Here is a 26,062-nt window from a genome sequence, read left to right as displayed (position 1 = left end):
AATAAATAACTTCAGGATTACGAGAAACTGAAAAAGAGAGAAATCTCACGTTGGTGGGAAGTGGCATCCCTGCGTCAGTATTTACAAGTGGGACGCATCCCACGGGGATTAAGGATAATTATTACACCAACGAATGAAAACCCGGAAGTGGAAATGCTCGGTAAATGGGCGGAAAATAGTGCAGTAAGCTCCACCAACATGATACCCATTCTAGTAAAATATACTGAAAAAGAACGATTGGATGTGGTAGCAAAAATCAAGAAATTGAATGACATCCTGGATAAAAATGATGACAAGGTTAGGGTCAGCAAATTTAAAAGTGATTTAAAAAACAGGCTGGAAAAATATGAGAAGCACATCAAGGACAGAAAAGCCACAAAGTTTCTAAGGGATCATATAGATTACGAATCAGGGCAATTCTATACGTTTACTAGGAAATTTGACCTGGAAAGATGATTTGCATATAGCCAGTGTCTAACCCAGGGTGGTGTGGAGTGCAAAAAAACGATGGATTTAGGCCCAGATCCTTGTACTGGGGTGAATGTATGACATTGTTCTACATTCTGTCCATCAACTGTGTTTTTTGCAATTTTCACCCCAAGTGTGCTGGGTATACTCAGACGTGAGTCCCAGGCTCTCCACACCACTGGAGTCAAGCTATCCAGGCTGAATGAAGGCTGATAGCCAGAAACCGGTCCTTGGATGCTTGATTCCGTTCTGGGAAAGACATGGCTTGGTAGTTCGGACTGGACTGTTCCCATGGGGCACAGGGTCAGAGCTGATTTGCATATAGCCAGTGTCTAACCCAGGGTGGTGTGGAGTGCAAAAAAACGATGGATTTAGGCCCAGATCCTTGTACTGGGGTGAATGTATGACATTGTTCTACATTCTGTCCATCAACTGTGTTTTTTGCAATTTTCACCCCGAGTGTGCTGGGTATACTCAGACGTGAGTCCCAGGCTCTCCACACCACTGGAGTCAAGCTATCCAGGCTGAATGAAGGCTGATAGCCAGAAACCGGTCCTTGGATGCTTGATTCCGGTCTGGGAAAGACATGGCTTGGTAGTTCGGACTGGACTGTTCCCATGGGGCACAGGGTCAGAGCTGATTTGCATATAGCCAGTGTCTAACCCATGGTGGTGTGGAGTGCAAAAAAACGATGGATTTAGGCCCAGATCCTTGTACTGGGGTGAATGTATGACATTGTTCTACATTCTGTCCATCAACTGTGTTTTTTGCAATTTTCACCCCGAGTGTGCTGGGTATACTCAGACGTGAGTCCCAGGCTCTCCACACCACTGGAGTCAAGCTATCCAGGCTGAATGAAGGCTGATAGCCAGAAACCGGTCCTTGGATGCTTGATTCCGGTCTGGGAAAGACATGGCTTGGTAGTTCGGACTGGACTGTTCCCATGGGGCACAGGGTGAGAGCTGATTTGCATATAGCCAGTGTCTAACCCAGGGTGGTGTGGAGTGCAAAAAAACGATGGATTTAGGCCCAGATCCTTGTACTGGGGAGAATGTATGACATTGTTCTACATTCTGTCCATCAACTGTTTTTTTTGCAATTTTCACCCCGAGTGTGCTGGGTATACTCAGACGTGAGTCCCAGGCTCTCCACACCACTGGAGTCAAGCTATCCAGGCTGAATGAAGGCTGATAGCCAGAAACCGGTCCTTGGATGCTTGATTCTGGTCTGGAAAGACATGGCTTGGTAGTTCGGACTGGACTGTTCCCATGGGGCACAGGGTCAGAGCTGATTTGCATATAGCCAGTGTCTAACCCAGGGTGGTGTGGAGTGCAAAAAAAACTATGGATTTAGGCCCAGATCCTTGTACTGGGGTGAATGTATGACATTGTTCTACATTCTGTCCATCAACTGTGTTTTTTGCAATTTTCACCCCGAGTGTGCTGGGTATACTCAGACGTGAGTCCCAGGCTCTCCACACCACTGGAGTCAAGCTATCCAGGCTGAATGAAGGCTGATAGCCAGAAACCGGTCCTTGGATGCTTGATTCCGGTCTGGGAAAGACATGGCTTGGTAGTTCGGACTGGACTGTTCCCATGGGGCACAGGGTCAGAGCTGATTTGCATATAGCCAGTGTCTAACCCAGGGTGGTGTGGAGTGCAAAAAAACGATGGATTTAGGCCCAGATCCTTGTACTGGGGTGAATGTATGACATTGCTCTACATTCTGTCCATCAACTGTGTTTTTTGCAATTTTCACCCCGAGTGTGCTGGGTATACTCAGACGTGAGTCCCAGGCTCTCCACACCACTGGAGTCAAGCTATCCAGGCTGAATGAAGGCTGATAGCCAGAAACCGGTCCTTGGATGCTTGATTCCGGTCTGGGAAAGACATGGCTTGGTAGTTCGGACTGGACTGTTCCCATGGGGCACAGGGTCAGAGCTGATTTGCATATAGCCAGTGTCTAACCCAGGGTGGTGTGGAGTGCAAAAAAACCGATGGATTTAGGCCCAGATCCTTGTACTGGGGTGAATGTATGACATTGTTCTACATTCTGTCCATCAACTGTGTTTTTTGCAATTTTCACCCCGAGTGTGCTGGGTATACTCAGACGTGAGTCCCAGGCTCTCCACACCACTGGAGTCAAGCTATCCAGGCTGAATGAAGGCTGATAGCCAGAAAACGGTCCTTGGATGCTTGATTCCGGTCTGGGAAAGACATGGCTTGGTAGTTCGGACTGGACTGTTCCCATGGGGCACAGGGTCAGAGCTGATTTGCATATAGCCAGTGTCTAACCCAGGGTGGTGTGGAGTGCAAACAAAACGATGGATTTAGGCCCAGATCCTTGTACTGGGGTGAATGTATGACATTGTTCTACATTCTGTCCATCAACTGTGTTTTTTGCAAAAAATCCATAGTGGCCAACTAGACCAACAAGCCATCTCACAAAGTGAAGCTAGCTCAGACACTGGCTCTGAACAAGAATCTGAAGAACAAGGCAACAGAGGAACCAGGGATGTATGATTGGCTGTAACCGAGTGTTGGACTTGGCCCTTTTCCCGGAAATGTTTTGCTTTTCGCTTCCCCTAATCCAGGATGTCCCCCCATTGTAATGTAGTTGTATAGGCCCTGTGAGGTTAAAATGCCCTGGGTAATGTTAAAATCAATGCTAGGTTCAGGTGCTCTCTACCTTCAACATGGCTGCCATAGGCCCCTGCTACTGCAGCGTGGTCTTGTTAAGGCGCATTCTAGTTGCCAGGAGCTGGCAGGGACCCCAAACATTGTTGCCATTCCAGCCTGCCTTGCCTGCCCACAGTTAGAGTAGGGAAGCTCCTGGCACCTTCTAGAATAGGGGCGGAGCCTAGTTTTGCCGCCTTAGAGGGTGGTCACCTGACCTGGGCCTATAAAAAGAAAGGGAGGGAAACTTTCCAGTTAGTTGGGGCATCACTGACCTGGGGAACCCACGCAGGAGATTTAGGCGGTAGGGCCTAGTAAGGGACTTATGCCACTGGGAGTGACAGGGCTTAGGTGTTGCCTTCAAAGTTGAGTGAGGTACCCTGAACTAGCCCACTGATCTGGCCCAGACGGAGGGGAACCCAGGGACCATCTACAGTGACCTGCTGAGGAATCCTGTCAGCAGCCCTCAACTCAACCCCCCTTCAAGAAACAAGAAACAACCCATCAAGGGTGCAGGACCCATCTAGCGCCGAGAAGACTACTTGCCTGTGCTACAAAGGACTACTGGGGATCAACCAGGTACCGGCGCGGTGTCAACCTGTACCCCTTTGCTGTCCTGCCACGGTCGTGTGGCCTGTCCTGCATGAACTGCCTGATCTGCTGAGGCGCTTTCCTCCTCTCCTGTCATCCTGAGGTGTCTTACTGTTTGCGCTGTCCTTCCTGATCTCCTTTGCAGTTCTGCCTGGTCTCAACCACTGGCGAAGCGCTATCTGTGCCCCAGCGCTAGCCCTCTGAATTGTCTGCTAAGCGCTCTCCTTTACTAGCGCTATCACCTGAAGTGCCCTCCTGCCTGAAGCGCTAGAACCCTGAAGCGCTACATCTGCCGAGCGCTGTGCCCCCGAAAGCGCAGCTCGACCTACCTCTGAGCCGGTCTGCCCCCAGTGGCCCCCGGTGCCGATAGAGGGCCGCCGCCGTGTGCTGTGGTCCGCGCTCGGCCCGGAGGAGTGGAAGGAAGAGGCGCCGTCATATGCCGCGGGTCGTCGCTGTAATCTAGGAGCCCCCGCTGCTGACGGTATTGTCCTGGCGGCCCTCGGAGCCAGGAGAGGGCTGCCGCATTGTGCTGTGAGGCCGCGCTGGGCCCTGTGAAGCAGGAACACTCCCATCACGTGACGGGGACGCCGGCCGCGTCATAGGGAGCGCCCCCGCCTGAGCCGCGCAGCGATTGGCTGGCGCTGACACACCCCCGGGAGCCGATCCACTATTAGCCGCTGTGGCCGGGCCCCTGAAAAGCCGAATCCTGATTGGTTCCTGGGCCGTGAGCACTACGGAAGGCCCGGGAACAGCCTGTCCTTGCCGGAGGGCTTAGCGAGAGTGCAAGAGCCCCCACCAGCCTCGGGTGGAGCAGCAGAGTGAGCGGGCTTCCCTAGACAGGCCCCCTCCCTCCCGAGGCCAGCTGAAATCTCGGCAAGGGCTCCCCGGGGAGCCAAAGAACCCCGGTTAACCGCTTCAGTCGCCGGACCTCACTAGAGGGCTCCAAGAGGAGCCGGAGCCCTCCCGCCACCCCCTGAGCCTACGCAATGGCCCGAGAGTCCAAAGAGACAAAGGTAAACCCCGGGGAGGAGGGCGGAAGTCCACAGTAGGCCCCAAGTTCACCCCTCCCCTGGGGAACACTGTTGTTGGGCCCCGTTGGCCCGGATTACCCACAGAAGGCCCCTGAGCTAGGCCAGAACCTGGACTAAGCCCACGAGGGACAGTTGGGCTCTGCGTTAACCCCTGCTTGGGGTAAAGGTAAAGGCTCATCTTTCCACCAGGATCTGATCAGGGCCAAACCCAAATTTCCAGGAAAAGGGCCAAGTCCTACACAACTCCCCCCCAGCCAAAAGCCAGGCTAGACCAATCATCACCTTGATGGGCTTCCCTGCTTGGGGCAGAAAAAGGTGGACGCAGGCCCGTAACTTCAATGGCATCTGCCAGCTCTTCACCATTTAAACCACCCCACTGGTGTTCTCTAGTGGGATGTGGCCATGACTGGCCTCTAGACAGTCCAAAAGTCTCCCTGCCCTAGCTCTCTCACAGAGTGGGGAGCAGTAGCCCCAGGCCCGTAGTACCCTTTGACCACTCTCCTTTTCCTCCGGGCAGCTCCAAACGGCCACTGGTCATCCCACCTGGAGTCCGAACCCTCAGGCTGACCAGCCACCAGGGGCGAGGCTCTCCTCCCCCTACTTCTCCTTCTGGGGTTCCGCCCATTCCTCCTAAGCGGGACACCCTCAAAACACCACTCTCTCTCCAACCTAGAGTCTAAACTCTTAGGTTGAACTGGTGACAGGGGCGAGTCCTCCCTCCCCCTGCACCCCCTCCCAGAGTTCCGCACCCTCCTAACCGGAGTAGTACCCCTGAGAGTCAAATCCGGGGGGACTCTGGTTACAGAGGTCCCACCCGCCAGGTCCGGCAAACCCTCAACCTGGCCACCCAACCCGGGATCTGCGCCCTGTAGCTGAGCCGGTGACAGAGGAGAGTCCTTCCTCCCTCCGCACCCCCTCCCAGAGTTCCGCACCCTCCCACCGGGAGAAGTACCCCTGGAAGTCAAACTGGTAGAACCTTGGTTACAGGTACCCCACCCTCCAGGTCAGGCAACTCCTGAACCTGAACCCCCAGTCCAGGATCTAAACCCTGCGACTGGTCAGAACCCCGAACCACTGGAGCTCCGATTACTGATGCTCCGGGTTCTCCTGACACAAGGGGATCCCCTTAACTGGAAGGCACGTCAGGACAGCCTAGGTTCCCAACCTGGGGTCCCCTTATGGAACTCTCCAGGCCCTGTGACTGCGGTTGGGGCACCTCGGGACACCTCCCCATCTCATTCCCTCCTGTAGATGGGATGTGAGGCCCTACAACCCTCTCACTATCCTGGGACATAGCTGGGCTACTCCTCACCTCTCCCGCTTCACTGGGTTGGAAGATCCCTGCACCACTCCCTCCAGGATCACTCCCCCGAACCTCGGGTACGCTGCCACCATTAGAACTTCCTGGCGCACCTAATTGTAATGCTCGCAGCTCCATTTCTTTAAGCTGGAGCTCGTGCGCCAATTTCCTTTCCTCCATAGCTAATCTTTCTCTCTCCAAAGCAAACTCTTTATCTTCCTTTTCTCTCTCCCTCTCGTGCTCTAGCTTAGCAAGCTCCAATCTCAATCGTCTCTCCCTCCTCCTGTCCTCATACACCTTTAACGACGCACTCCTCCTAGATACGTTACTGCCTGTCCCAGAACTTCTTCCTGGCAACACATTTCCACTCATCACAGTGTTCAGTAGGTCTAGTCCTGCTGGAGCACCCGTCTCCCCTTGTGTGACCTGCCCCTCCTGTTCCCCATCCCCTCTCCCCTCTAGTTGGGCCCTTACCCATGCCCTCAAGGCAGTACAAAGTTCCTCCTTTGCGGCTCTCCGCCCAACCGGCATCCCCATCCCCTGACAAAATTCCCATGGCTGTGCCCCTGTGTACTCTTCCAGGTTGGCCAGCTGGAACTCCATTTTGCCAGGTGGGGACCCAGATAAAATAAAGGGAAAGCAATAGGACGTAGGTAACAAAACTGGGTCAACCAGGTCTCTATACACACAGGCTAGACAGTGGGGGCAATTAATTATGCTTGCAGGCACGATAGGTGTCCAGTCTAATTGCAGCGCACTCTGTCTCACTGGAGGGTGCTGTATAGTCACAAGTCCTCGATCCCACCGCTGCCACCAATGTAAGAACTGGTGTCACCAGTTCCCCGGGGGTAGCCTGGCACGAGCAGGTAGGTACCTGAAAGCTTAGGTGTTAAGTGACTACACAGCACACGCATCCACTGAGACAATAAAACGCACGCAATGACTGAGACCACACCAGTGAGTTTGATTAAAAATCAAATAGCGTTTATCCAAGATCAAGGTTCAGGAGTGGAAAATCACAGTATCAATTACTCATCAAAGCATTTCATCAGAGGGAAGTAAAGGGAGCAGTTCAATATCCAATTTAGCATGTTGCAATAACATTTCATTAAAGAATTAGCATTCCATTACTGCACAACACACATTTCATTGCATTAGAAATCAGCATGGCTTATACCAGAATAGAACATTTCCTTAGGAATAACCATTTCAACAGGTTCCCAACTGTTTCATTAAAGCAAGGAGCAATTCACTCCATAACTATGGGCATACAGTTCACCTTCCGGCAAGCATGAATAAACGTTTCATTAATCCTGAATAACCGTTTCCTTTACCATATAAGGAGAATTTCCGCAAGGCAAGAATAAGCCGTGTCTAAGGTAAAGGGAACATAGATACACTAAGTAGAAGTTCAGGGATACACTAGGCATCAAGAATCCACATTTCGGGACCTATGCTACGCAGGCATAAACATTTCATTGGGAGTAACCATTTCAGCAGGAACTCATATCCATTTCCGTCAGGTAAGTATAAAGCCTTTCATTAAGTGTAGAATAGTTAATCAGCAGAGGTAAGCCTTTCATTAGGTAAGCACCAGCAGATCACTGCAGAAGCAGGGGTAGAAACCACTTCTCGGAGCAGGAATAAACATTTCATAAAAGGTAAACCATTTTATCCGCAGAAGTAAAACATTTCAACAGGCAAGCATAGGTGTTTCCTTAGGTCAGGATCATCATCCCTCAGGCTAAAATAAGCATCTCATTAATCTGGAATACCATGCCTAGGGTGAGAAGGAGCATTTCATGAGGGCGAGGATAAACCAGGCCCAGGCAACACCGAGGAATTCCGTTTTATGTTACTGGAGCAACAGACCGATCATCGCATGGGGAGAGGACAGGGTTGGGGAAGAGGCCAAGGAAGAAGAGGCAAAGAAGAGGAGGCAAGGGATACAGGAGGAGCGCAAGGTTGGCAAACAAAAAGATCACTACGCTCCAATACGAAGAAGCAAACCAAGAATTAATGGTCAATACAACGATTATTAACTTGAGTACTGTGAAGTCAACAGGGGATGATGAGTCGGTATTCAAATTAGGATTGTCGTTCTGCAATGATAATGAGTATAGTTATCCAAATAGAAGGATGGATTTATACCGCTTTGTCCGTAAGCTCAAGTTGTCCAAGATGCATACAAATCAACATGGAACTAAACGTACAACACAGGAACAGACTCCCGCTTCCCTTAGTGAACCAGCCTACTTAAGTGTCCAAGATGCTCCTGTCTTAAGTGATATGATCTCATTAATCAGTGATGATAACCAGATTGGGAGCGAGTAACAAGTAATAACAACAGTAGGAATGGAAAGAAGGGATCATACACCGTTTAGAGCACCATCTAGATTCCTGCCCCAAACCATGAGAGATAACTTGGACATTTTTGGGGAAAATGTAACAAAGGATCTGAAACAACTGTACTCGGTGGTTAATCAGAAAAAAAAGTAAAATGGATCCAAGGAAAACGCTTTTCCTTAAAACAGTAAAGAAACTACAAGATGAAGATGGAGTACTGATCAAACCCTCAGACAAGGGGGGAACATTGTACTGTGGGAAAGGGAGCAATATAAGAAAGAAGCCCTTAGCCAACTAAACAATCATACTTTTTACAGTAAGATCGGCCTTATTGTGTATGAGAAAGTAAAGGAAGAGTTCTTTACAAGATTGAATATCTGGAAGGAAGAAGGTTTACTGAGCTGGGATGAGTTCAAGTTCATCAAAAGGGAGAAACCAGCGATTCCAGTATTCTATATGCTCCTGAAAGTCCACAAGAGTCTCACCAGTCCACCGGGGAAACCGAGTATTTCATCTTGTGGTAGCCTTTTCGAAAATGCTTTTCATTGATTTCTTTCTAAATCCTATTGTCAGATCATTTTCCTCATACATCAAGGACTCTACTGATTTTTTTAAATGCATCTTTGATATCCGTTGGAATGAGGAGACCATGCTGATGCTAACTCTTGACATATCAACCCTCTATACTAGCGTAAGGCATGTAGATGGTCTTAGAGCTTCTAAGTATTTTCTGAATAGGAGACCAATACGATTTGTGAATCACAAAAGAATGATTTTGGAATTAATGGAATGGTGCCTAACAAATAATATTTTCCTCTTTGGTGATGATCTGTTTCGCCACCAGTTATGTGAATCTTGGCTGGCGGGAGGAACAGGTGCTCAGGGGCAGTCCCTTGGAGCAGTGGGCTGAACATGTGTTGTTATGGGTCAGATTTATTGATGACATCTTCGTGCTGTGGCAGGGCACAGAGATGGACATCAAACTATTTATTAAAGACCTCAACCAGAATTCCTTAAACCTAGAATTTGTGTGGCATTACAGTAGGACTCCCATAGATTTTTGGGATATTCGGGTTAGACCTGTTGAGGGGAAGCTAGAAACAACTACATTCTGCAAAGCTACTGCGGGGAACTCAGTTCTCCATGAGGAAAGTGCTCATCCTGCCCCATTAATCAGGAATATCTCCTTTGAGGAATACTATAGAGCAAGGAGAGCATGCAGCAACCAAAGGAATACGAAAGGGTAGAACAGGAAATGACACAGAGGTTCAACCAAAGAGGATATTCAATTGATATCTTGAGAGGGGCATCAAACAAGGCAAGAAATCTAGAGAGACACAAAATACTGTTTGAGCCATCTAGAACGACACAGAGGCAGCAACAGAGAGAGGAATTGAGGGATCAAGATAACTCTAGATTTATAACAACATTCCATGTAAAACACAAAGAAATTAGGTCTATCCTAAACCGGCACTGGCATTTGATAAGAAATGACCCGGTGTTGGGATTCAAGGTTAAAAGGAATTCTGAGATCACGTATAAGAGATCAAAATCTCTGAAAGATCTAATTGTCAAAAGTGAATTCCAAGAAAGGAAGGGAAGTGCCCCTACATGGCTACACCAGAAACCAGGCTTTAAAAAGTGTTCAAAATGCAAAGCGTGCCAACATGGCATGAATCAATCTGAGTTTAGAACAATTTTTAACAAAACCGTAACCATTAGAAGTTTTCTGACTTGTAGATCCAGTTTTGTTGTTTATTTGTTACAATGCTCCTGCCCTAAAATGTATATAGAAAGTACAACCTTGCCTGTATATAAACGAGTCCTTCAGCATAGGCGAGCAATTGTGAACCAAGACAGAAAGTATCCAATTGCTAGACATTTTGAGACCCACCACCAGAGTAACCCTGTGAGCCTGCAATATACATGTATATCAGAGGTCCTGAGAAGGAGGAGGGGGGGACAGAGAAAAAGAACTCCGGAAATTAGAAACATATTTTATCCTGGAGTTTAACTGCATGGAACTATATGGGTTTAATGTGGATGAGGACTTATATACTTGTCTGTCTTGAGTAATAGGAGAAAGAGCTGTAATATGATTACCTGCACTTAGATAAGACCATGAGTTTAATGATTTTAATTTTTGCTTTTTAACAGTAGTGAATATCAAATGAGGCACTCACAACATTATGAACTAATCTACTTGTTTGTGTCATGTGGGTAATATGTATTTGCACATTTGAAAAATCATTGAACTGTACTGAAGGATGTACATAAGGAGGAGAGAGATAGGCCTATAGGTTACATAAGCACTAGCACTTTAATTTTTTTTATAGTAAGTTGATAACTCTATTAATGAAGAAGGTTATAAAAAAAATTTTATTACATACATTTTTTTATTATTTTTTCATATTTCTCTTTGCCCTTGAGTGACTGTCTTTTAATGAATATAAGAAATGGTCTGTTATGAATTGTTTTTGGATCTCTGTTGTATAGGCTATGATATATTATATTTATTGGGCACTTGCACTTTAAAGTGAAGTAACTTTAAGCTGGAAAATTAAGGATTGAGAAAAGTGGTAAAGAAATTGCTTATTTTGCACAGATGCACTTTCACTTTAATTTGCCAAAAAATGGTATCTAATACAAACTGGCACTTGCCGTAATGATGCGTTTAAGTTAATATTTCCAATATCTCTATGTACCTGCACTTGCACTTTAAATTTGTGAATATGCACTGATTAAAATTCAATGTGTTTTATTTCACTAATGTTGTGCAACAGAAAAAGCGAGGTATTAATTTGCCCGTGAAACATACGTTAGCTACATCTGTGAATTACCATGAAAATTTTAAAAAATAAATATTTGTAGTGCTACATGAAATAAAACCTGCACAGTTTTGGTTTAAAAAACAAATAAATCAGAGTATTGGAAATCGGCAGAGGTAATTAATATACTCTCTGTTGAAGAAATACACATTAAAATATGGCCGCCAGTTTGTGAGAGGTAGAGCCCTCTATGAATTTTGTTGTGTCCTTTGTTGGTGTCACTCACTACTGATTGTGTAATTTAATATGAAAAAAATGGCGCTTTGACATCGTGAACAAGGCAGCATGAAACTGCTGAAACACGGTAATGTTTTTTAACTTTGTAAATAAATTAAGGCTGAGTGTCATAAGAATTACCTTGGAGTGCCGGATGATTATTTTTGGAAGGAATGGATAATCTTATATTTGATAAATGTATATATAAATGCATGTAAATAAAATACAACTCGAGGCGTTTAAATGAAAAGTGATCCTAATATATTGTTTTCACTACGTGAAAGGTACCACAGACAGGTAAAGAATTCAAGTGAGAGGAAAATTTGTATAGAAAATAAATTACAATGTTATGATTGTACACATTGTCATCTATTCAGTTTTTTCCCAATAAAGCAATTTATTTCTCAAATATCTTACACTAGCAGCCCGTCCCGACGTTGTCCAGGTATGAATTGCTGCCGGCCAGTAGTATATTGTTTTGTAGGATTTTGTTTTGATAGCATTTCTTATCTGTGACAGGCCTGTGAAACGCTCCGATTCACAGTGCACTGCTGATGCACTTAAGAGTGCGCGTTCAGTAGTGTGTGAACTCGAGTTTCCCTACTTTATTTTTCCTTGCAATATTATATAGCGCGAACTCGACAACATGGCATGAGCAAAATTTACATTACAGAAGAACAAATTCATTTGTGGTAGGCACATGGAGACAAAGCGATTTGCCTGGAATCACAGGATGTTGAGCTGATGCCGAGATTCGAACGTAGCTCCCCAGCTCTAAAGTTCGCAATTCTAGAACTTGTGGCGGGAGGTGTGTCTAAAAGTGTATGTCGGTGCTGGTAATCCATGAGAGAGACCTGTGCATTTTTCAAATGGGTGGTGAAAAAATATGAATATGTTGCTGGAGATGTGGGCCGCCGTGCCACCAATGTACTTACCGGGGGAGGGTAAACACCTATCATTCCGCAACTTTCTTTCCGCATACCATCACTCCGCATACTTTCATTACAAAAGTACCATTATAACGCATGGCATTACATTTGATAGGCTTTTACCACGCATACATTTACAACGAAATTTGTTGTAAATGCATGAATGGTAAAAGCATGTTTTTTTTGTAATGATTGGATAAGGTAAGTATGCGTATAGGGGAATATGTTTTGGGGTACTGAGGTATATGTTTTGGGGTGTTTGGGTATTTTAAGGGTTCAGATATAGTTTTGGGTTATGGGGTGCAGGGATAGTTTTAGGGTTTAGGGTTAGGTATGGGTTTTGGGGTACAGGGGTATTTTTAGAGTTCAGGTCTAGGTTTGGGTTTTGGGGTAGAGGGGTATTTTAAGGGTTCAGGGGTAGGTTTGGGTTTTGGGGTACAGGGGTATTTTTAGGGTTCAGGGCTAGGTTTGGGTTTTGGGGTACAGGGGTGTTTTAGGGAACCACATGGACCAGCATGCCGCTGGTCGACATTGGTGTGCCACACCCACTGAGGGTGGAGTTGTCAATAAAAGAATTTTGGAAACAACACTGGTGAGATCGTCATTTTCCCTGTGTAGAAGCCCATAAAGAAGAGGCATCTTGCCTCGAAACGCGTCGGACTCGAGATAATGAAATGGATGCAAATCTGTGCAGGCAGCCTCAAGGTGTACAGACCGGATGGTAGGAGCTGTTTGTGTGACCTCTGTGAGTGCAAAGGCATTTGGGAGGAATATTGAATGCACGGCTGCCTTACCCGTGGCAGAGGAGCACCACCTCCATTGAACTGTGAACAGGAGGGGCTTGGAGAGAAACTCTGTCTTTCTGAATAGCATGCAGCTCTACAGCAAAATGAAGCCTGTCAGTTTGCAATCCTACCTACTATAGGATTTAACATGCTACAAATAGAACACAGTGACAATGAACCTACTTAAGGTCCTAACAAAATGCTCGCCATGGGAACCACATGGACCAGCATGCCACTGGTCGACATTGGTGTGCCACGCCCACTGAGGGTGGAGTTGTCAATAAAAGAATTTTGGAAACAACACTGGTGAGATCGTCATTTTCCCTGTGTAGCAGCCCATGAAGAAGAGGCGTCTTGCCTCGAAACGCGTCGGACTCGAGATAATTAAATGGATGCAAATCTGTGCAGGCAGCCTCGAGGTGTACAGACCGGATGGTAGGAGCTGTGAGCGCAAAGGCATTTGGGAGGAATACATATAAATGCATGTAAATAAAATACAACTCGAGGCGTTTAAATAAACTGTGATCCTAATATATTGTTTTCTCTACGTGAAAGGTACCACAGACAGGTAAAGAGTTCAAGTGAGAGTAAAATTTTTATAGAAAATAAATTACAATGTTATGATTGTACACATTGTCATCTATTCAGTTTTTTCCCAATAAAGCAATTTATTTCTCAAATATCTTACACTAGCAGCCCGTCCCGACGTTGTCCGGGTATGAATTGCTGCCGGCCAGTAGTATATTGTTTTGTAGGATTTCGTTTTGATAGCATTTCTTATCTGTGACAGGCCTGTGAAACGCTCCGATTCACAGTGCACTGCTGATGCACTTAAGAGTGCGCGTTCAGTAGTGTGTGAACTCGAGTTTCCCTACTTTATTTTTCCTTGCAATATTATATAGCGCGAACTCGACAACATGGCATGAGCAAAATTTACATTACAGAAGAACAAATTCATTTGTGGTAGGCACAAGGAGACAAAGCGGTTTGCCTGGAATCACAGGATGTTGAGCTGATGCCGAGATTCAAACGTAGCTCCCCAGCTCTAAAGTTCACAATTCTAGAACTTGTGGTGGGAGGTGTGCCTAAAAGTGTATGTCGGTGCTGGTCATCTATGAGAGAGACCTGTGCATTTTTCAAATGGGTGGTGAAAAAATATGAGTATGTTGCTGGAGATGTGGGCCGCAGTGCCACCAATGTACTTACCGGGGGAGGGTAAACACCCATTATTCCGCAACTTTCTTTCCGCATACCATCACTCTGCATACTTTCATTACAAAAGTACCATTATAACGCATGGCATTACATTTGATATGCTTTTACCACGCATACATTTACAACGAAATTTGTTGTAAATGCATGAATGGTAAAAGCATGTTTTTTTTTTTTAATGATTGGATAAGGTAAGTATGCGTATAGGGGTATATGTTTTGGGGTACTGAGGTATATGTTTTGGGGTGTTTGGTATTTTAAGGGTTCAGATATAGTTTTGGGTTATGGGGTGCAGGTATAGTTTTAGGGTTTAGGGATAGGTATGAGTTTTGGGGTACAGGGGTAGTTTTAGGGTTCAGGGGTAGGTTTGGGTTTTGGGGTACAGGGTTATTTTTAGGTTTCAGGGCTAGGTTTGGGTTTTGGGGTACAGGGGTATTTTAAGGGTTCAGGGCTAGGTTTGGGTTTTGGGATACAGGGGTATTTTTAGGGTTCAGGGCTAGGTTTGGGTTTTGGGGTACATGGGTATTTTAGGGTTCAGGGGTAGGTTTGGGTTTTGGGGTACAGTGGTATTTTTAGGGTTCAGGGCCAGGTTTGGGATTGGGGTACAGGGGTATTTTTAGGTTTTAGGGGTAGGTTTGGGTTTTGAGGTACAGGGATATTTATAGGGTTCAGGGCTAGGTTTGGGTTTGGTGTACAGGGGTATTTTAAGGGTTCAGGGCTAGGTTTGGGTTTTGGGGTACAGGGGTAGTTTTAGGGTTCAGGGGTAGGTTTGGGTTTTGGGGTACAGGGTTATTTTTAGGTTTCAGGGCTAGGTTTGGGTTTTGGGGTACAGGGGTATTTTAAGGGTTCAGGGCTAGGTTTGGGTTTTGGGGTACAGGGGTATTTTTAGGGTTCAGGGCTAGGTTTGGATTTTAGGGTACAGGGGTATTTTAGGGTTCAGGGGTAGGTTTGGGTTTTGGGGTACAGTGGTATTTTTAGGGTTCAGGGCCAGGTTTGGGATTGGGGTACAGGGGTATTTTTAGGGTTTAGGGGTAGGTTTGGGTTTTGAGGTACAGGGGTATTTATAGGGTTCAGGGCTAGGTTTGGGTTTGGGGTACAGTGGTATTTTAAGGGTTTAGGGATAGGTTTGGGTCTTCGGGTACAGGGTATATTTATAGGGTTAAGATGGGTTAGTGTTTAAGGGTGTTGAGGTATTTTAAGGAGTAAGGGTGGGTTATGATTATGGGGTGCAGGGGTATTTAAAGTGAGCAGGGTGGGATTAGCACACAATATGAGACATGGCATGAAGGGCGGAAAGTACCACACGCCCCCAGCGTTTGTCACGCCCCCAGCAGACGCCCACAGCACAACACAGACAGGCCCACAAGGGACTACGGTTCTTTTACCTTTTAAATGTATATGGTGGGCGTCCTCATACCCTATGTCCTTCTGCTGCAACTGCCCTTTCGAACGCTGTATTGGGTGTTGTGATTGGTGCTGTGGTTCCTGAGATTACCCGCCTCAAAGGTTTGGGCTCTCAATTTATTATATTAGTATGGATGAGAATACGCTTGTAACAAAGTAATCTTTAGAAAGCAGCACTACAAGTTAATATTATTAGCCTGTTCTTAGGCCCAAAATATATAGCACATTATTCTTTATTTTCTAAAATTCTTTGGCACTGCTTATTGTGACGTATTGACAAGGTGTGTCATACGCTTTTAAACAGGAACTCTATGAAGTTATTTTAGGAAAACAAATTGAAGCTTCAATATCAAGCAGTTTAACGTCACAGAAGGGAGGCACCTTTAACTGTTTTTTATACACTAAAAGTATACAATATTTCTTCATGTAATTTTAATCATTTCACTGCTCTGGTGAAATCTGTACAGTTATGACCCACTCACAGACCCATATAGCCACACACGCACCCATACAGCCAATCACATAATAACTCACACACCCACATAGCCACTCACACACCGACTCACAGACCTATATAGCCAGTCACACACCCACCCACTGACCTATACAGCCATACACACACCTACTCTCAACAGTTAAAGGTTATAGTTAGGAAATACAACATTTTAAACCTTTGAAATTCACTAAACAAAACAAAGATTGCAGGGACGTTATAGTTAGGAAATAACACTAAAAAACTTCATTGGAAAAAAACAAAGGTTACAGGGACATTATATTAAGTCTCAGATTTCACTCACACAAAACCATTGAAATTTAGCAGTTATAGTTACCTGACCAAACTACAACATATGCACCCGCAATGCACTGATCATGGTCTCACATATTACATCACTCATGACATGGTCAGTGACATCACTCATGACATCACTGATGACATTCCAATTGACATCACTGATGAAATCACTGATGCTATCATGCAATGATTGTGAGTGTTTTCTTACAGTTTATGAGTGTTAAACATATATACTAAACTATTACAAAAGTTCTATTTTTAAGAAAGAAGGTGTGTTTCTTCCACTTACTGACTCCGATAACAAGCTGGAGCAATATGATATGATGAGTACTTTGGCAGCTTTGTTGAGTAATGAGCTAGTTGACTCACACTGTTAGTACAATAACGTTCACAATGATTGCAGTGTTAAAATGATATGGACACTGATGGTCAAATAGACTGCATTTTAAAATCAATCAATGTGGATGAACTGCAATGCTCTGCTGATTGCATTACTGAAAGACTACAGAACGATAAAGTAGTCTGGGACAAGCCTACAAACACACATAGTCATTTAAGCAGTAAAATTCCAAGGCTTACAACGGGACCGGAACGTGTCAGGAAGGACTGAAAATCCAGCTGTTGCATTGTGTAACTTTCAAATTAAAAAGTCCAGCATGATTCGAAGTTTGATACATGACTTATTCCTTCTGGAAGTCTGCAATATTATATAAATGAGGTCTCCGTCCCCGCAACACTATTACTGCCCTGCTTAGGTCAGCTCCAAGCTTCCCAGTGGAGTGGGGGAGATATTATATATATTACCTACTGGCTGATGCCAGTAGGTAGTTATAGTTAGGACCTAGTTTCCATGGGAAAAGGGTTTTTTGATTTACCAACGCTGGTTGACGAATCTTCACAAAATTTTCAAAACTAATGGGGCGGTCAGGTCAACTACTTTGTTGTAAGGTTCGGGATGATTCGTCAAGCGGAGGCCAAGAAAAAGGGGGGGGGGGCCCAAAACGTGTTTTCTCCATGTTAATTTCCATAGGAAATTTTAGCACACCTACAGCCTGAACTACTGAACGGAATTACACCAAATTAGGCAAAAAGGTAGCTTTGGGTTCAGAAAGCACACTTTTGTTAAATGGTGTAAATCCATTCAGTAGTGGAAATGTAAATATTTCTCAAATATACAAATATGGCTGCGTGGATCCACGAACACTCTTGATCTTGTGCCTGAGATCTAATTGGCTGCCAACACTTCAAACCAGGCAGTGTTGGCAGCCACCTGGTATCTCGGTTGAACTGAGTCACATGAAAAAGGTAAACAAATGATGGAAAACAAGAAAAGGGGCAGGGTAGAAACACCCTGACCTCCTAGGCCTGCTCAGGGCCAAAACAAGCCTTTTTGTTTTTAATTTTTGGCGGGATTCATGTTGGATCCATGAATCTTTTATTTTAAATGAAGCCTCAGGACCAGGGTTTGTCAGGTCCAGGGGCAATCATTAAAATAGATGCAGGGCCCCGCAGCCCCAGGGGCCGCCACCTCCCCAGGGCTTTCTTTTTTAAATGAATGTGTGGGGGAGCTCCTGCCCCAGGGACTGCCACCTCCCGGCGGCTATTTACAGTAAAATGCAGAGGCCACACGTCCCTCACTGCCCCGGGTACCACTACCTCGCCGGGGCTATATTACAACATGCTTGGGGGGCAGCCCCGGGGACTGCCACCTCCCGGGGCACATATTAAGTAAAGACGAGGTCCATTGTGGATCTCCTGCCCCGGGGACCACCACCCTGAGGCTACAAAGTAGATAAGAGGAGTACTCCACCCCCCCCCCCCCCAAGGCGGGATCCAGCAATGTCCCGGGGTGCCCACCCCCGGGACATTGCAGTTTGCTATGGCATATCGGGTGAACTGCCGCGCAGCCCCCTTCTAATTCCCCTCCTAAAAAAGATAGGCTTAGCCCCAGGGGATGTGGTCCCTGGGGCCGAAATCAGCCTCTCCTCCAGCCCTGGGGACTGCCACCTCCCCTGGGCGAACATAAATAATAACGCGTGGGGGGGCTTCATCCCCCCACTTAGCCCCGGGGACCACTACCTCCCTGGGATGGAAATACAATAAGGAAGGTGGTCCGTTGCGGGCCCCAGGGACCACCACCTCCCTGGGTCTTACTTATGACATTTACAGATGAAAGTATCCGGTCTAGGTGATTGTTTTTAAAAAGTTTATGAGTGTTAAAAATATATATTAAGGTGTATTGGTAAATCAGTGGCTGTATGGATGACTAATTAGGTGCATGACTGAATATATGAGTGATTAGGTATCTCAGTGAATGTATGGGTGAGTTACTGGTTGTGTGAATTTCTGTATCAGTCTGCCAGTTAATGTCTAAGTGGTTCTATGGGTATATGAGTGGGTATGTTAGTGGCTGTATTGGTGAGTGATTGGTTGTCTGAGTACCTGTATGGTTGTCTGAGTGCCTGTGTGGGTAGGTGTGTGTGTGTGGGGGGGGGGGGGGTGACTGCATCTAGAGTTCAGGGAGTTATTTGTGTTTCATTTATTTGCTGATATTTAAAGTCACAGATGGTAATGCAATCGGTGCTCCTGACCTCACACACTGTGCAACATTAAATCGCTCTAGTGAAGAATATAGCCAAAGTTTAACCCATGTGGTGTTTTGGGTGTAACAGGGTCATGGTAGCTTAGCTCAAGCCAGGGAAATGTAGTAAACCATGACAAATGACCTTTCAAAGTGTTCATGCCTCTCGGAGACATGTTTGTCGATCAAGTATCATTACTCAGGTATCAAAACAGCTTCCCAAATAGACTCTAAACTAAAAAAAAACACACTGCCAACCAAACCCCCACAGGAATAGCGTGTTAGGCGTGTGAAGAAGAGTGACACCTAAGCCTAACTATAACGTCCCTGTAACCTTTCATTTTTTTCAAAGAATTTCAAAGTTGTTTTTAATTCGAGTTCCAAACTATAACGTGCACGTAAACTTTGATTTTTTTAAGTTAATTTCAAAGGTTTGTTTAAATGCTAATTCCTAACTATGACGTCCCTGTAACCTTTGTTTTTTTCAGTAAATTTCTATTTTTTAATAGGCCTGCTGGGCATTTACCAGGAAACTCTGCCAAATTCTGTGGAGTTCTGTGTGTGGACGAAGCACTACTTGGCCACCCACAGTGTCGGACAAGCCAAGGAAGCAGCATCTCCTGCCTGAGATACAGGGCTGCTCCACCCAGCACTGACAGTAGTGTTAAGCTGGGGAGTGCCGCCAACACAAAATCAATGATTGCAGGTGTGCACTCTGCACCAGAAGAATAGCAACCAGTCTGTCCCTGATAAACAATAATCACCCTAGACAAAGCTCAAGACAGAGGTGGGTCCATTTCAACCTTTGGACAGCAAAGAGAGCAACACCCTAAAGATGTCCCCTACAGCACTGTCTCCTGTGACCCTGCAGCACAGATTTAATGCATTTTGTGGGCTCGGAATGGTTGAGAGTCTGCTTCTGATAAGCAGTGTGGGTTTGGATTGACAGACAGGAGACAGCCTGCTGACTTCCTTTGGCCAATTTATGAGAAGCAGTGTGGGTTCTTATTTGCAGACAGCTATACTAACTCCCAACAGCCTGTTGCCTCCCATTGGTTGCTGCTGATAGGCAGTGTGGGTTTGGTAAGTTCCGGGTTCGCAATGAACTCCTCTTGGAGCCTGCTGTGTCCTGCTGCTCTTCCTCCTTTCTGCAGAAGCCTCTAGTTTTGCATGGAGGGACCGGATAGACTGCCTGCCCACGCCAAAGAGCGTGGCCTGCTAGTGTGTCACTCCGATTGCCACCAAAGCTGTTAACCAAATAAGCATTTCTGAACTCAATCAGTCAGGACAAGGCAACGAAGATGAAAAGAAGCCTTTATGCGATGCGCAGCTGTTTCATGGTCACATCAACTTGTTTCTGCCTCCAACCTATGGACTGTTTAATTGAGTTAAACACATTTTTCATCACTCCTACACACATTTTCTGAAGGGGCTGCAGCATTTCCATTCTTGTGGATACCCATGCAGGAGACACAGAGTGAAGGGTACAAGACCTGTAAAACAACCCACGCCCCAACTGTCATCGTGTCATCTTTACTTGAAAAAATCGGAACTTGCCTTGCCGATGTATATTTTTCTTTAGGAGGTGGCGACATGGTGAAAAGAGTAACACAGGATGCTCGCTTTTAGGTGCAAGTGTGTGCCTCAGCTTGAGAGTGCTTCATTTATAATGGCCTGGTCCAGATCGTCTGTGCACTGTTTTTAGGAGTAGGAACCATTGTGCCAGCAAACTCCTCTCGTCAGTGGCCAGCAGAATTTTGACCCCAATCCCCAGGGCTAGGCTTTTTTTTTTTTTGGGAAGGGGCCATGTGACCCCCTCCCCCGGCTGATTACGGCCCAGGAACCAAATCCCCTGGGACCACTCATTTTTTACAGTGCTGCTAATTTGTCATTCATCTCTCACTGCACGCTTTATTTGCATACATCGATTTGAATCAACTAGCCTACTCACATTGCAAGATTGTTATCTTTGTAATTCATGTGCCTTTAGAACGCTGCATCACCTCGCCTGCTAAGTAGTTGCTGAAATATTTGTGCCTTCGCTGTGTTGCCTTGACTGACTTCTATCTCGTGTCTTCTGCACAGTCTGCATTATTTTGCCTGTTTGCTCCGTCCTGCCGGCCATTTTGTTGTTGATATTATTGTTGTCAGCCCTGCCCGAGTCTCCGCCCCGCTCCAGCCTTCCCAGCTCAGCCTCCCTCACCCCTCCCCTCCCACTATCCACATATGACAGTTGCTCTTGCGCGCAGCATTCACGCGCAGCGACCGCGCCCAATTCGCGCCGAAGGTGCGCCAAAGGTAAGCCCGTCTACGCCCGTCCGCGCCTGGACCGCGCCCAGCGCCAGACCCCCTGGTCCCCGTCCCACCCACCCCTCCCGCATCACTTACGACGCCTCCACCCTCCTAGCCCTTAACCCGGCCGACTCTCCAACTGCGCCCAAGCCGCCCCTGGACACACCCATGGACCCTTCTCTTGCAATTCCTGCAAGTTCGACGGCACCAAGACCAACTCCTCATCCACGAACACCAAACAGAGCTCCGACACTAACCACCTTAAATGCATCTTGCTCAACACCCGATCGGTCCACAGACACGCCATCGACCTCTGGAATCTACTAGACACCATCTCCCCGGACGTCGCCTTCCTAACAGAAACATGGATGAACGCCTCCTCAGCCCCAGACATCACCATTGCCATCCCGGAAGGATACAAGATCATCCGTAAGGACCGCATCGACCAAACAGGAGGAGGCATCGCCATCGTTCATAAGAACTCCATCCGCATCTCTACCAGCTCAGACGTCAACCTTGCCAGCGCCGAACACCTTCACCTCCAGATCCACACCGACCCCAAGACCACACTCAGAGGCACCCTCCTCTACCGACCTCCAGGATCCCGCGCACACTTCAGTGACGACATCACCGACTTTATCACCCCACACGCTCTCCCCTCGGAGGAATACATTCTACTTGGAGACCTCAACTTTCACCTGGAAAAGAGCTTCGACTGCAACACCACCACCCTCCTGGACAATCTCGCCAACCTCGGACTCAAACAAGTTGTTAATACCCCCACCCACATCGCAGGTCACACACTCGACCCCATCTTTTCCTCCAGCAAACATATCTCCTTCAGTCACACCACAACTCTACACTGGACAGACCACAGCTGCGTTCACTTTACCTACAATAAGACCACAACTCACAACCTCCCTCAACCTACTCTACGAAGAAACTGGAACAAAATCACCATCGACCAGATCTCCTCATCGCTGCTTCAAAACCCCCTTGTCCACACCTCAAACCCCGACCAAGCAGCCATTAACTTCACCCATTGGCTATCCAACAGCGCCGACATCCTAGCACCATTGAAAAAACGTCAAACCAAAATAGGCAGCAAAAACGCCTCCTGGTTCAACGATGATCTTAAGAAATCTAAGAAACTCTGTCGCTCCCTCGAGAATGCCTGGAAAAAAGACCCAAACACCATCACCAGGGACGCCTTCAAAAACGCCACACGCATACACCACCAACTGATCCGGACTGCCAAGAAAGCCGCTTTCAAAGACCGACTAGATAACAACGCCCACAACAGCAAGGAACTATTCAACATAGTCAAAGAATTTACCAACCCCTCCGCCAACTCCAACGACATCACCCCCTCTCAAGCCCTCTGCGACTCCCTAGCTTCGTTCTTCCACAACAAAAACGCAGACATCCACAACAGCTTCGACAACCAACCCGGAGACCAACCCTCCCAACCCTCCGCCGTACCTTCACCCCCCTTGAACATCCTTAATGACTAGAACCCAATCTCCACTGAGGACACCATCCGCCTGATGAACTCCCTCCACTCAGGATCCCCCACAGACCCATGCCCTCACCACATCTTCAACAAAGCAAATTCCATCATAGCACCACACCTCCGAGACGTCATCAACTGCTCCCTCAACTCCGCCACCTTCCCGGAAAGCTGGAAACACGCAGAACTCAGCGCCCTTCTGAAAAAACCCACAGCTGACCCCACCGAACTCAAAAACTACCGACCCATCTCGCTCCTACCATTCCCGGCCAAAGTCATCGAGAAAGCCGTCAACAACCAGCTCGCCGCCTTCCTCGAAACCAACAAATCCCTTGACACCTTCACAGTCCGGCTTCCGAGCCAAACACAGCACGGAGACCGCCCTCATCACCGCAACAGACGACATTCGAACTCTACTGGACAATGGAGACACAGTCGCCCTCATCCTCCTCGACCTCTCCGCAGCCTTCGACACAGTCTGCCATAGCATCCTTCTACAGCGCCTCAGAAACATCGGAATCCAAGCAAAAGCACTGGATTGATCACTTCGTTCCTCACCGGAAGAACCCAGAGAGTCCGCCTCCCACCATTCAAGTCAGAGGCCACTGAAGTCATCTGCGGCGTACCGCAAGGATCCTCACTCAGCCCCACCCTCTTCAACGTATACATGAGCCCCCTCGCGGCCATCGCACTCCAACACAACCTCAACATCATCTCCTACGCAGATGACACCCAACTGATCCTCTCACTCACCAAAGACCCTAATACCGCCAAAACCAACCTTCACGCAGGAATGAAAGAAGTAGCCGAATGGATGAAGCATAGCCGTCTAAAACTTAACTCAGATAAAACAGAAGTCCTTATCTTAGGAAACTCCCCCTCCGCCTGGGATGACTCCTGGTGGCCAGAGGCTCTTGGAAAAGCACCCATCCCGATGGATCACGCACGGAACTTAGGCGTCATTTTAGACTCCTCACTCTCGATGTCCAGACAGGTCAGCGCCGTCTCATCATCTTGCTTCAACATTCTTCGCATGCTCAAAAAAACATTTCGCTGGATCCCCACCGAAACCAGAAAAACGGTCACCCATGCACTGGTTACAAGCCGCCTGGACTATGGAAACACCCTATACGCCGGCACCACCGCAAAACTCCAGAAAAAACTCCAACGCATCCAGAACGCATCAGCCAGACTCATACTTGACATCCCATGTAAAGACCACATCTCCAGTCACCTGAAAAAACTCCACTGGCTCCCCGTCAATAAGAGGATTACTTTCCGCCTCCTAACCCACGCACACAAATCACTTTACGAACTCGGACCCGATTGCCTCAACACTCGACTTTCCTTCTACACCCCCCCCGCCAGCTACGTTCCTCCAACCAAGCCCTTGCTACCGTTCCTCGCATCAATAAAACCACCATGGGAGGTAGATCCTTCTCCTACCTGGCTGCTAAAACCTGGAACTCACTCCCCACTCACCTTCGTCTCACTCAGAACCATCTAGCATTCAGAAAGCAACTGAAAACTTGGATATTTGACAAGTAATCCCCCCACCCTTCCTCAAGCGCCTTGAGACCCTCTGGGTATGTAGCGCGCTATATAAATCCATTTGACTTGACTTGACTTGACTTTGGTATGTAGAGGGAGGGGGCCAAGAGGCCCCCTCCCTGGGATTATTTCTCCCCATCCCCATCCCATAGGGTCCAGCTTTAAAAAAAAAAAAATACTAGGGGAGGCATGCAGCTCCCCTCCCCGGCCGAGTTAGGCCCAGGGGACCCAAGCCTGCCCATTTAAACATACCTCTGGGACCATGTGGGAAGCCTGAAGGGCACAGAGTGCCATGGCAGCTCCCTGTGTCCTGCAGGAGTAGGCATTCCATTTGGATAGGGGGAGCTGATAACATGCAGCTCCCTCTGTCCAAAAGGAATTCTGCTCCGCTTCGCATAATCAAGAGCATTTTACATCTCTCGCTTACTCAAACCAGAGCAAACTGCAATGTCCCAGGTATGGGCACCCCAGGACATTGCAGGAGCTGGCCATGGGGAGTGGTGGTCCATTACTGGCTCCTGGAGGTGGACCGTGCAGCCCCCCTACTTTGCTGGACACCACCCCAGGAAGGAGGTGTCCTTGGGCCTGTGGGGGCCCCTCCTTAATTTACATTTAAACCAGGAAGGTGGTGGTCCCTGGGGCTGAGGGCCGTGTGCCCTGCATTAATTTCTTATTTAGCCCCAGGGCGATGGAGGCCCCCAGGGCTGCGTGGATTGCCCAAGGCAACCTCACACATATTGTAATGAATGCCCAGGGGAGGTGGTGATCTCCGGGGCTGTGGGGGAGGCTGTGCCCTCCCTTTCAATAATACACAAAGCCCCAGGAAGATGGCTGACCCTGGGGGGCGGGTGTGCCACAAGAATACCACCAGCATATTTTTATAAACATGCCCCTGGTATTTGGCCCACAAAGAAGCTTCTTTCAAAAGAAGCGAAGGAGCTCACAGGTATGTTTTTGTTTTGCCAACAAATATGTGGATCCACCTCAAATTTGTGGCAAAATTTAAAAAAAAATGCTTGTGAATCCCCCACTATATCTGCAGGGTAAGGGTATTCCTACCTTGCCCCCTTTTCTTTTTTTTGTACTTTGTTTTGTGGGACTCAGCTCCAAGCTGAGTCCCAAGAGGGCTGCCAACACTACCTGGTTGAAGTGTTGGCAGATAATCACATTTTAGGAGCATCCGCAAGTCCACTAAAGGACTCATGTCCCCAGATATCTATAATTTTGTACTCATTTGTCTTTGAAACTATTGAACAGATTTACACCAAATCACAAAAAGGCACGCTTTCAGGAACAACAATTAGCTTTTTGTCAAATTTGGTGTATTTCCGTTCAGTGGATCGGGCAGTAGTCATGTTCAAAAAATTGAAAATCCATTAGACTTAACATGGGGAAAACATGTTTTGAGATCCCATTTTTTCTCGGCCCACACAGAAACATTCAACTCAGCAGCAAAACCAAAAAGGGTACTTTTTAAAACAATTTCATGAAGATTTCTCAAGCAGCACCAAAGTTATTGACAAAACAAGAAATGCTTTTCCTATGGAAAT

The sequence above is a fragment of the Lissotriton vulgaris genome, chromosome 2_1 (genome assembly GCF_964263255.1).
Source record: "Lissotriton vulgaris chromosome 2_1, aLisVul1.2, whole genome shotgun sequence".
Lineage (NCBI taxonomy): Eukaryota > Metazoa > Chordata > Amphibia > Caudata > Salamandridae > Lissotriton > Lissotriton vulgaris.
The sequence above is the reverse complement of the archived record's forward strand: the minus strand, read 5'-3'. Positions refer to the sequence as shown.